Raw genomic sequence first — 11,726 nt, 5'->3', positions numbered from 1 at the left:
TTTGGGGTCATTGTCCTGTTGAAAATAAATGATGGTCCAACTAAACGCAAACCGGATGGAATAGCATGCCGCTGCATGATGCTGTGGTAGCCATGCTGGTTCAGTATGCATTCAATTGTTAATAAATCCCTAACAGTGTCACCAGGAAAGCACCCCCACACCATCAGACCTCCTCCTCCATGCTTCACGGTGGGAACCAGGCATGTAGAGTCCATCCGTTCACCTTTTCTGCGTCGCACAAAGACACGGTGTTGGAACCAAAGATCTCAAATTTGGACTCATCAGACCAAAGCACAGATTTCCACTGGTCTAATGTCCATTCCTTGTGTTCTTTAGCCCAAACAAGTCTCTTCTGCTTGTTGCCTGTCCTTAGCAGTGGTTTCCTAGCAGCTATTTTACCATGAAGGCCTGCTGCACAAAGTCTCCTCTTAACAGTTGTTGTAGAGATGTGTCTGCTGCTAGAACTCTGTGTGGCATTGACCTGGTCTCTAATCTGAGCTGCTGTTAACCTGCGATTTGTGAGGCTGGTGACTCGGATAAACTTATCCTCAGAAGCAGAGATGACTCTTGGTCTTCCTTTCTTGGGGCGGTCCTCATGTGAGCCAGTTTCTTTGTAGCGCTTGATGGTTTTTGCAACTGCACTTGGGGACACTTTCAAAGTTTTCCCAATTTTTCGGACTGACCTTCATTTCGTAACCCCTTTCCGACCTGTGACACAGCATATGCGTCATGAAAGTCGGTGCCAATTCGACCTGTGACGCATATGCTGTGTCACAGAATGATCACGTCCCTGCAGATCTGGAGAAAGGGTTAACTCCAATTTCACCCGACCTACAGGGACAGGGGAAGTGGTACTTCAGCCCAGGGGGGGATGGCTTCGCCCCCCCCTCCCCCGTAGCTACGATTGCTCTGATTGGCTGTTGAAAGTGAAACAGCCAATCAGAGCAATTTGTAATATTTCACCTATGAAAAGTGGTGAATTATTACAATCCAGCCATGGCCGATGCTGCAATATCAACGGCCATGGCTGGAAACCCTGATGTGCCCACCGCCACCGATCGCCTCCCCAGTCCTCCGTTCTGTCCCGTACTCAACTCCGGCCGCCTGTCCGCTCCCCCATCCTCCTGTCCGCTCCCCCCGTGCTCCGATCCACCCCCGTGCTCAGATCCACAGCCCCCCATACTCAGATCCCCCCGTTCTGACCCGTACTCCCCTCCGTCCGCCTGTCCGCTCCCCCGTCCTCCTGTCCGCTCCCCCGTGCTCCGATCCACCGCCCGTGCTCAGATCCAACCCCATACTTACCAAGCCTCCTGGTGTCCGTCCGTTTTCTCCATGGGCGCCGCCATCTTCCAAAATGGCGGGCGCATGCGCAGTGCCGGCCGGCAGATTAGTTCCAGGTACATTTTGATCACTGTGATAAAACTTATCACAGTGATCAAAATAAAAAAAATAGTAAATGAACCCCCCCTTATCACCCCCATAGGTAGGGACAATAATAAAATAAAGAAAATATTTTTTTTTTCTGCACTAGGGTTTGGGTTAGGGTTAGGGCTAGGGTTAGCATTAGGGTTAGAACTAGGGTTAGGGTTAGGGCTAGGGTTAGAATTAGGGTTAGAACTAGGGTTAGGGTTAGCATTAGGCTATGTGCACACGGTGCGGATTGGCCGCTGCGGATTCGTAGCAGTTTTCCATCAGGTTTACCGTACCATGTAAACCTATGGAAAACCAAATCCGCTGTGCCCATGGTGTGGAAAATACCGCGCAGAAACGCTCTGTTGTATTTTCCGCAGCATGTAAATTCTTTGTGCGGATTCCGCAGCGTTTTATACCTGTTCTTCAATAGGAATCCGCAGCTGAAATCCGCACAAAAAATACTGGAAATCCGCAGGTAAAACGCAGTGCCTTTTACCTGCGGATTTTTCAAAAATGGTGGGGAAAAATCTCACACGAATCCGCAACGTGGGGACATAGCCTTAGGGTTAGGGTTGGAATTAGGGCTAGGGTTGGAAATAGGGTTAAGATTAGGCTTGTGGTTAGGGTTATGGTTAGGGGTGTGTTGGGGTTAGGGTTGGGATTAGGGTTATGGGTGTGTCGGGGTTAGGGTTGTGGTTAGGGGTGTGTTGGGGTTAGGGTTGTGATTAGGGTTATGGCTAGAGTTGGGATTAGGGTTAGGGGTGTGTTGGGGTGAGTGTTGGAGTTAGAATTGAGGGGTTTCCACTTTTTAGGCACATCAGGGGTCTCCAAACGCAACATGGCGCCACCATTGATTGCAGCCAATCTTGCGTTCAAAAAGTCAAATTGTGCTCCCTCCCTTCCGAGCCCTGACGTGCGCCCAAACAGTGGTTTACCCCCACATATGGGGTAACAGCATACTCAGGACAAACTGGGCAACAACTATTGTGGTCCAATTTCTCCTGTTACCCTTGTGAAAATAAAAAATTGCTTGCTAAACATCATTTTTGAGGAAAGAAAAATGATTTTTTATTTTCACAGCTCTGCGTTATAAACTTCTGTGAATTACTTGGGGGTTCAAAGTGCTCACCACACATCTAGATAAGTTCCTTGGGGGGTCTAGTCTCCAAAATGGGGTCACTTGGGTGTTTTTACTGTTTAGGCACATCAGGGGCTCTGCAAATGCAACATGATGCCCGCAGACCATTCCATCAAAGTCTGCATTTCAAAAGTCACTACTTCCCTTCCGAGCCCCAACGTGTGCCCAAACAGTAGTTTACCCCCACATATGGGGTGTCAGTGTACTCAGGACAAACTGGGCAACAACTATTGTGGTCCAATTTCTCCTGTTACCCTTGTGAAAATAAAAAATTGCTTGCTAAACATCATTTTTGAGGAAAGAAAAATGATTTTTTATTTTCACAGCTCTGCGTTATAAACTTCTGTGAATTACTTGGGGGTTTAAAGTGGTCACCGCACATCTAGATTAGTTCCATGGGAGGTCTAGTTTCCAAAATGGGGTCACATGTGGGGGAGCTCCAATGTTTAGGCACACAGGGGCTCTCCAAACGCGACATGGTGTCCGCTAACGATTGGAGCTAATTTTTCATTCAAAAAGTCAAATGGCGTCCTTCCCTTCCGAGCCCTGCCGTGTGCCCAAACAGTGGTTTACCCCCACATGTCAGGTATCAGTGTACTCAGGAGAAATTGCCCAAAAAATTTTAGGATCCATTTTATCCTGTTGCCCATGTGGAAATGAACAAATTGAGGCTAAAATAAATTTTTTGTGAAAAAAAAAGTACTTTTTCATTTTTACGGATCAATTTGTGAAGCACCTGGGGGTTCAAAGTGCTCGCTATGCAGTCTAGATAAGTTCCTTGGGGGGTTTAATTTCCAAAATGGGGTCACATGTGGGGGAGCTCCAATGTTTAGGCACACAGGGGCTCTCCAAACGCGACATGGTGTCCACTAAAGATTGGAGCCAATTTTTCATTGAAAAAGTCAAATGGCGCTCCTTCCCTTCCGAGCCCTGTCGTGCGCCCAAACAGTGGTTCCCCCCCACATATGGGGTATTGGCATACTCAGGACAAATTGTACAATAAATTTGGGGGTCTAATTTCTCTTTTTACCCTTGGGAAAATAAAACAATTGTTGCTAAAAGATCATTTTTCTGACTAAAAAGTTAAATGTTCATTTTTTCCTTCCATGTTGCTTCTGCTGCTGTGAAGCACCTGAAGGGTTAATAAACTTCTTAAATGTGGTTTTGAGTACCTTGAGGGGTGCAGTTTTTAAAATGGTGTCACTTTTGGGTATTTTCAGCCATATAGACCCCTCAAACTGACTTCAAATGTGAGGTGGTCCCTAAAAAAAATGGTTTTGTAAATTTCGTTGTAAAATGAGAAATTGCTGGTCAAATTTTAACCTTTATAACTTCCTAGCAAAAAAAATTTTTGTGTCACATAACTCTCTTGTTTAATAGAATAAAAATTCAAAATTTGAAAATTGCAAAATTTTCAACATTTTAGCCAAATTTCCATTTTTTTCACAAATAAACACAAAAATTATCGACCTAAATATACCACTAACATGAAGCCCAATATATCACGAAAAAACAATCTCAGAACCGCTAGGATCCGTTGAAGCGTTCCTGAGTTATTACCTCATAAAGGGACACTGGTCAGAATTGCAAATAACGGCCAGGTCATTATGGTCAAAATAGGCTGGGTCATGAAGGGGTTAAAGTAATGATGGCCAATCATTTTTCTTTACTTAGCTGCTTTTTTCTTGTCATAATACAAATTCTAACAGTCTATTCAGTAGGACTATCAGCTGTGTATCCACAAGACTTCTGCACAACACAACTGATTGTCCCAACCCCATTTATAAGGCAAGAAATCCCACTTATTAAACCTGACAGGGCACACCTGTGAAGTAAAAACCATTCCCAGTGACTACCTCTTGAAGCTCATCAAGAGAATGCCAAGAGTGTGCAAAGCAGTCATCAAAGCAAAAGGTGGCTAATTTGAAGAACCTAGATTAAAAGACATAATTTCAGTTGTTTCACAGTTTTTTGTTAAGTATATCATTTGTGATGCAGTGACCCCTGTGGCAGCTAGAGGGCGCTGTGTGTGCTCCTTGGGATGTGCATGGAGGCATATCTGTTGTTATAATGGTGGTGAAACGGTGACTGGCAGTGTTGTGAATGGCTGATATGTGTCGCAGAGGGAGTCTGCGTGGTAAGTCTGATGAAATGTTGTTCTGGGACCTGTAGTCCCTCAAGAGTGTGTATAGCTATGAAGGGAGACTTACTAAGCTAGTTGTGTGAGATGGGCGGGACAAACTAGCCACACATCCACATTCCCACCCAGGGGAGTGGTTAAGGGTATATAATGTGACCAGGGTGTGGGTCACATGGTCTTGTGTGGTTCCTGTGTTGGATTTCCTGGGAGTAGGAGTCCTGAGGAGCAGATGTCAGTGTGTTGGATATCCTGGGAGTAGGAATCCTGAATAGCACACTGGGCAACCTGTGTTGGAAGACCTGGGAGTAGGCTTCCTGAAGAGCACAACCTGTGTTGGATTTCCTGGGAGTAGGAATCCTGAAGAGCACATGCCAGTGTGTTGGATGGTCCCATGTGGGATGGACATCCTGAATAGCACACAGTACGACTATGGTTCTGGAAGGTCTGTGTTGGGGAAGTTATCATCCTTCGGTGGCTCTGGACTGACTGATGTGTGCCAGCCAGGCAAGTTGGTGAACCCTGTAAAGGCAGTTTCCCTAGGAGAGAGGACTGATGAGGAGTCAGCAGGTGGAGCAGGAGCTCCCACAAGGTACCATTAACTGTTGGTGCTTGTGTTAGTCTATGAACTGTGTGGTCTCCCACTGCAACTGAACCGGTGAGGTTCAGCGTGTTTAGAGACCGCGACCCAATGTCATGTGCGCTACATGACTAGGGACATTGGTGAACTGTTCGGCGTACGGACACCCATGGTAACTGGACGAAGTGAGAGGTCCAGCATGTTTAGTGTCTGAGACAAAGCCGTATATGAAGTGTACAAGGTAAAGCTGCAAGTTAATATCACCAGTTGGTGCCTGTTGTGTTTTATGAAATGTATAATATGAACTGTGCATAACCCGGTTTATGACACTTTAATAAACCGGAAGGACTGTTTTGTTTGAAAAATCGTGCCTGACTACGTTAATCCCGTACTAAACGAGTGTCCCCCAATACCCTCAGTAAGTGCAACCTTACACATTCCACATGTGTTAATTCATAGTTTTGATGCCTTCAGTGTGAATGTACAATTTTCATAGTCATGAAAGTACTGAAAAATGTTTAAATGAGAAGGTGTGTCCAAACTTTTGGTCTGTACTGTATATATATATATATATATATATATATATATATACTAGCTGAAGAGCCCGGCGTTGCCTGGGCATAGTAAATATCTGTGGTTAGTTATAGCACCTCACTTCTCTTATTTTCCCATCACGCCTCTCATTTTCCCCATCACATCTTTCATTTTCCCCCTCACATCTCTCATTTTCTCCCTCACACCTCTCATTTTCCCCCTCACTCCTCTTATTTTCCCCCTCACTCCTCTCATTCCCCCCTAACACTTGTCATTTTGACCTCACATCTGTCATTTTCCGATCACTCCACTATTTTCCCTCACTCCTCATTTTGCACTCACACCTTTTCATTTTCACCTCACACCTGTCATTTTCACCTCAGTATATACATGTTTGTCATCTCCCTTATATATAGTATACACCTGTATGTCATCTCCTGTATATAGTATATACCTGTATGTCATCTCCCCTGTATATAGTATATACCTGCTGTGTGTCATGTCCCCTGTATATAGTATATACCTGTATGTCATCTCCTCCTATATATAGTATATACCTGTATGTAATCTCCTCCTGTATATAGTATATACCTGTGTGTCATCTCACCTATATATAGTATATATCTGTGTGTCATCTCCTCCTGTATATAGTATATACCTGTATGTCATCTCCTCCTATACATAGCATATACCTGTATGTCATCTCCTCCTGTATATACTATATACCTGTAGGTAATCTGCTCCTGTATATAGTATATACGTGTGTCATCTCCTCCTGTATATAGTATATACCTGTATGTCATCTCCTGCTGTATGTAGTATGTACCTGTATGTCATCTCTTCCTCTATATAGTATATACCTGTGTCATCTCTCCTGTATATAGTTTTATATCTGTGTGTCATCTCCTCCTGTATATAGTATATACCTGTGTGTCATCTCCCCTGTATATAGTATATATCTGTATGTCATCTCCTCCTGTATTAGACCTCGTTCACACGTTATTTGGTCAGTATTTTTACCTCAGTATTTGTAAGCTAAATTGGCAGCCTGATAAATCTCCAGCCAACAGTAAGCCCACCCCCTGGCAGTATATATTAGCTCACACATACACATAATAGACAGGTCATGTGACTGACAGCTGCCGGATTCCTATATGGTACATTTGTTGCTCTTGTAGTTTGTCTGCTTATTAAACAGATTTTTATTTTTGAAGGATAATACCAGACTTGTGTGTGTTTTAGGGCGAGTTTCGTGTGTCAAGTTGTGTGTGTTGAGTTGCGTGTGGCGACATGCATGTAGCGACTTTTGTGAGATGAGTTTTGTGTGGCGACATGCGTGTAGCAACTTTTTGTGTGTCGAGTTGCGTGTGACAGGTTAGTGTAGCAAGTTGTGTGCAGCAAGTTTTGCGCAGGGCGAGTTTTGCGCGTGGCGAGTTTTATGTGTGGTGCCTTTTGAGTATGTGCAAGTTTTGTGTGAGGCAACTTTTGCATGTGTTGCAACTTTTGTGCATGTGGCAATTTTTCCGCGTGTGCAAGTTTTGCGTGTGGCGAGTTTTCCATGAGGTGAGTTTTGCACGTGTGGCGAGTTTTGCATGTGGAGAGTTTTGCGCGTGGCGAGTTTTGAGCGGCGACTTTTGTGTTTCGACTTTTATGTGGCGAGGTTGGTGTATGTGTGGTGAAATGTGCGCTGAGGGTGGTATATGTGTTCGAGCACGTGGTAGTGTGTGGCGCATTTTGTGTGTGTGTTCATATCCCCGTGGTGGTGTGGTGATTATCCCATGTTGGGGCCCCACCTTAGCAACTGTACGGTATATACTCTTTGGCGCCATCGCTCTCATTCTTTAAGTCCCCCTTGTTCACATCTGGCAGCTGTTAATTTGCCTCCAACACTTTTCCTTTCATTTTTTTCCCATTATGTAGATAGGGGCAAAATTGTTTGGTGAATTGGAAAGCACGGGGTTAAAATTTCACCTCACAACATAGCCTATGACGCTCTCGGGGTCCAGACGTGTGACTGTGCAAAATTTTGTGGCTGTAGCTGCGACGGTTCAGATGCCAATCCCGGACATACACACACACGCACGCACGCACACACGCACACACACACACACACATTCAGCTTTATATATTAGATAGATATATGTATATATATATATATATATATATAGCCAGCCATTCATCAGGCACGTACTGTAAAATCACAGCAGGAGCCGTCAGGATAGAAGAGATGGATTACATACAGTAAACACATATATAATGGGTAGATATACAGATGTCTGTGACAAACACAATTAGTACAGTGTGTGTGCAAATTACTGGACATGTATTTAATTAATTAAAGATTGTTTTTTGGGAAAATTGGCGTGGGCTCCCGCGCGATTTTTAAAACCAGCAGAGGGAAAGCCAGCGACTGGGGGCAGATGTTTATAGCCTGGGAAGGGGGTAATACCAATGGAGCTCTCCAGGCTATAAATATCAGCTCACATCTATATGCTTAGCCTTTACTGGCTAATAAAATGGGGGACCCCCCAAAAAAATGATGTGGGGTCCCCCTATAATTAATAACCAGCAAAGGCTATGCAGACCAAGGATACGGGTCGCTTCCCCGGCTAAAAACATCACGTCTCAGCTGCCCCAGATACTTAGCCTCGCTCCTCCCACTTGCCCTGTAATGGTGGCAAGTGGGGTAATAGTTGGGGGGGTTGACATCAAGCCCGGAGATGAGTGATGACTGCATTTTCCCACGGTCCAGAGTTCACCGCAGTTCAGGCTGTGAGGGAGCGCAGCTTCAGTGACGTCACCGCTAGTCTCATTCACCAGTCACAGCATCTCATTCACCAATGGTTTTCAGCTGGGACGGTCACATCTTAGCTATTCCCCAGATATGGATTACTGCATGGGACACAACGAAGGACAAGTATGGCTATATTGTTGCTTTTTTATTTTACGTTTATTACAGGAGATCGAGAGCTTCGCTGGGATTAGGCGTTACAACTATAGGATTAGTAATGGATAGGTGTCTTATAGTGTTGAGCGATACCGTCCGATACTTGAAAGTATCGGTATCGGATAGTATCACCCGATACCCGAAAAGTATCGGATATCGCCGATACCGATACCAATACAAGTCAATGGGACACCAAGTATCGGAAGGTATCCTGATGGTTCCCAGGGTCTGAAGGAGAGGAAACTCTCCTTCAGGCCCTGGGATCCATATTAATGTGTAAAATAAAGAATTAAAATAAAAAAATATTGATATACTCACCTCTCCGGAGGCCCCTGGACATCACCGCTGGTAACCGGCAGCCTTCTTTGCTTAAAATGAGCGCGTTTAGGGCCTTCCATGACGTCACGGCTTCTGATTGGTCGCGTGCCGCTCATGTGACCGCCACGCGACCAATCACAAGCCGTGACGTCATTCTCAGGTCCTAAATTCCTAGAATGAGGAGTTTAGGGCCTGAGAATGACGTCACGGCTTGTGATTGGTCGCGTGGCGGTCACATGAGCGGCACGCGACCAATCAGAAGCCATGACGTCATGGAAGGCCCTAAACGCGCTCATTTTAAGCAAAGAAGGCTGCCGGTTACCAGCGGTGATGTGCAGGGGCCTCCGGAGAGGTGAATATATCAATATTTTTTATTTTAATTCTTTATTTTACACAGTAATATGGATCCGATACCGATTCCCGATGCCACAAAAGTATCGGATCTCGGTATCGGAATTCCGATACCGCAAGTATCGGCCGATACCCGATACTTGCGGTATCGGAATGCTCAACACTAGTGTCTTATAGACGCCTCTCCATTACTAATCCGTGGGCTGGATGTCACCTGAAAGGTGACATCAACCTCACAAATATCACCCCACTTGCCACTGCTGCAGGGCAAGTGGGAAGAGCCGGGCAAAGCGCCAGAATTTAGCACATCTAATAGATGTGCCTTTTCTGTGCAGCTGCTGGTCACTATTTTTAGAATACCAGCCCCCAGCTGTGAGCTTTAGCAAGGTTGGTTGTAAAAAATGGGGGGACACCACACCATTTTTTAAAATTATTTCTTTAAATAAAAAAAGCGTGAGGACCCCTTTATTCTTGATAACTAGCCTTGCTGAACCTGACAGCTGAGGGTTGCAGCCCCCAGCTGTGAGTTTTGTCTGGCTGGTTATCAAAAATAGGGAGGAACCCATGCCATTTTTTTTTTTATTATTTATTTATAGCGCAGGAGTGGCAGATGAATATTCCCATCCGCCGCTCCTGCTCTCACTGTTAGGCCGGAGACACACTGGTGCGAGAGACGGCCGAGTCTCGCTGGTTAAAAGCAAGCTGTGGCACCTGCACTCCGGAGCGGAGCGTGCGGCTCCATGTATTGCTATGCAGCTGCACGCTCAGCTCCGGAATGCAGGTGCCACAGCTTGCTTTTAACCAGCGAGACTCGGCCGTCTCTCGCACCAGTGTGTCTCCGGCCTTATTAGGTGTCGGATGATGGGAGCGGTAGTCCCATCAGCTGACACCAGTGACCAGATGTAAAGTTTATACCTCCGATCACAGCTGAGCGGCTGCCGCTGTCTTTTGACAACGTGGGAACTGCGGCTCTCTGACCGGCGGAGATTATTTCACCGCCGATCAAAAGCGGTGTTTGCTGTGCTGTCATGCATATGACAGCGTCTTAAACACTATATTGTCGGGCCCCCCATTCAAGTGAATGGGGCTCGGGTCCGCTCTGCTGGATGACAGGGCTGTATGGACGCATCATGCAGCCTGCCATCTAGATATAGCAGAGCCGAGTGTGAGGTCACATCCGACTGTCCTACCTTGACTTTTCTGCAGCAAATACGCTGCAAAAAAAGTCAATCTGCGTTTTTTCACCATCCAAGTAAATGAGTGAAAAATGCTACAAAAACACTGAAAGAAGTGACATCCTCTATGTCCAAAAAATGCTGCAAAGCACAAACTCCTGATGACAAAAAAACTGTGTGCATGAGATTTCTGAAATCTCATAGGCTTTGCTGGTACTGTAAAAAGCAGCTGAAAATTAGCATAAAAAAGCAGCAAAAAAAACCCACAGCAAAAACACCCAGTGTGAACATGCCCAAACTATTTTTTGCAGGTAGAAGGGGTCCTGTTGAGGGGTTGTAGGTGCTGCCACTTAAATAGAGTCCGTCACCCCAAAATGCAAACTGAGCTAATTAAACAGTTATGTAGGCCACTTAGCCCCTATAAAAATAATATTAGCAGTATACATTTCACTGTTGTAATTAGATTGAAAACGCTTTATACTATGTATGCAAATGAGGGGGCTTTGATGCATCCTTCAAGAGCTTGGTGCACAGCTACGCCTTCCTCAATTTGCATACTGATTCCCGGACTCTGACAGCACTCACTGGACTGGAACGTGCGCTGCCTGAACCTTATCTGCAGTGCTGATATAAAAAAGGTCCTGCCTTTTATCAGTGCCACCCATGATGGCACTGCCGCTTCTAGACCCAGAAGTGTAGAGAGCGGCTTCGGAGGGCAGGGTAGATCAGTTATATTCTCCTCCTGTCTTCATTGCATGAACAGAATAGGTACTGAAGACAGAAGAAGAATGTAACTGATCTCCCCTCCCCTCTACACTTCTGGGTGTAGAAGTGGCGTTGCCATGACAGGAATCAATGATGAAAGGGGGCCCTGTTCCCTTACTGTGTGAGTGCAGATGACTCTTGCATAGTCAGTGTGCAGGCACAGCACTACAGTTAGGGTTCAGGCAGCACTTGCTCTGGCCAAGTGAGAGCTGTCAGTCAGGGAACTGATCAATATGCAAATTCAGGGGGATGTAAAGGTGCACCAAGCTCTTGCCCATGAAAAAGGGTGCACCAAAGCCCACTCATTTTCATATGGCATATAAAGAGTTTTTAACCCCTTAGTGACCGGGCCAATTTTTTTAAAATCT

This window comes from Ranitomeya variabilis, chromosome 7, assembly GCF_051348905.1.
Source record: "Ranitomeya variabilis isolate aRanVar5 chromosome 7, aRanVar5.hap1, whole genome shotgun sequence".
Lineage (NCBI taxonomy): Eukaryota > Metazoa > Chordata > Amphibia > Anura > Dendrobatidae > Ranitomeya > Ranitomeya variabilis.
The sequence above is the reverse complement of the archived record's forward strand: the minus strand, read 5'-3'. Positions refer to the sequence as shown.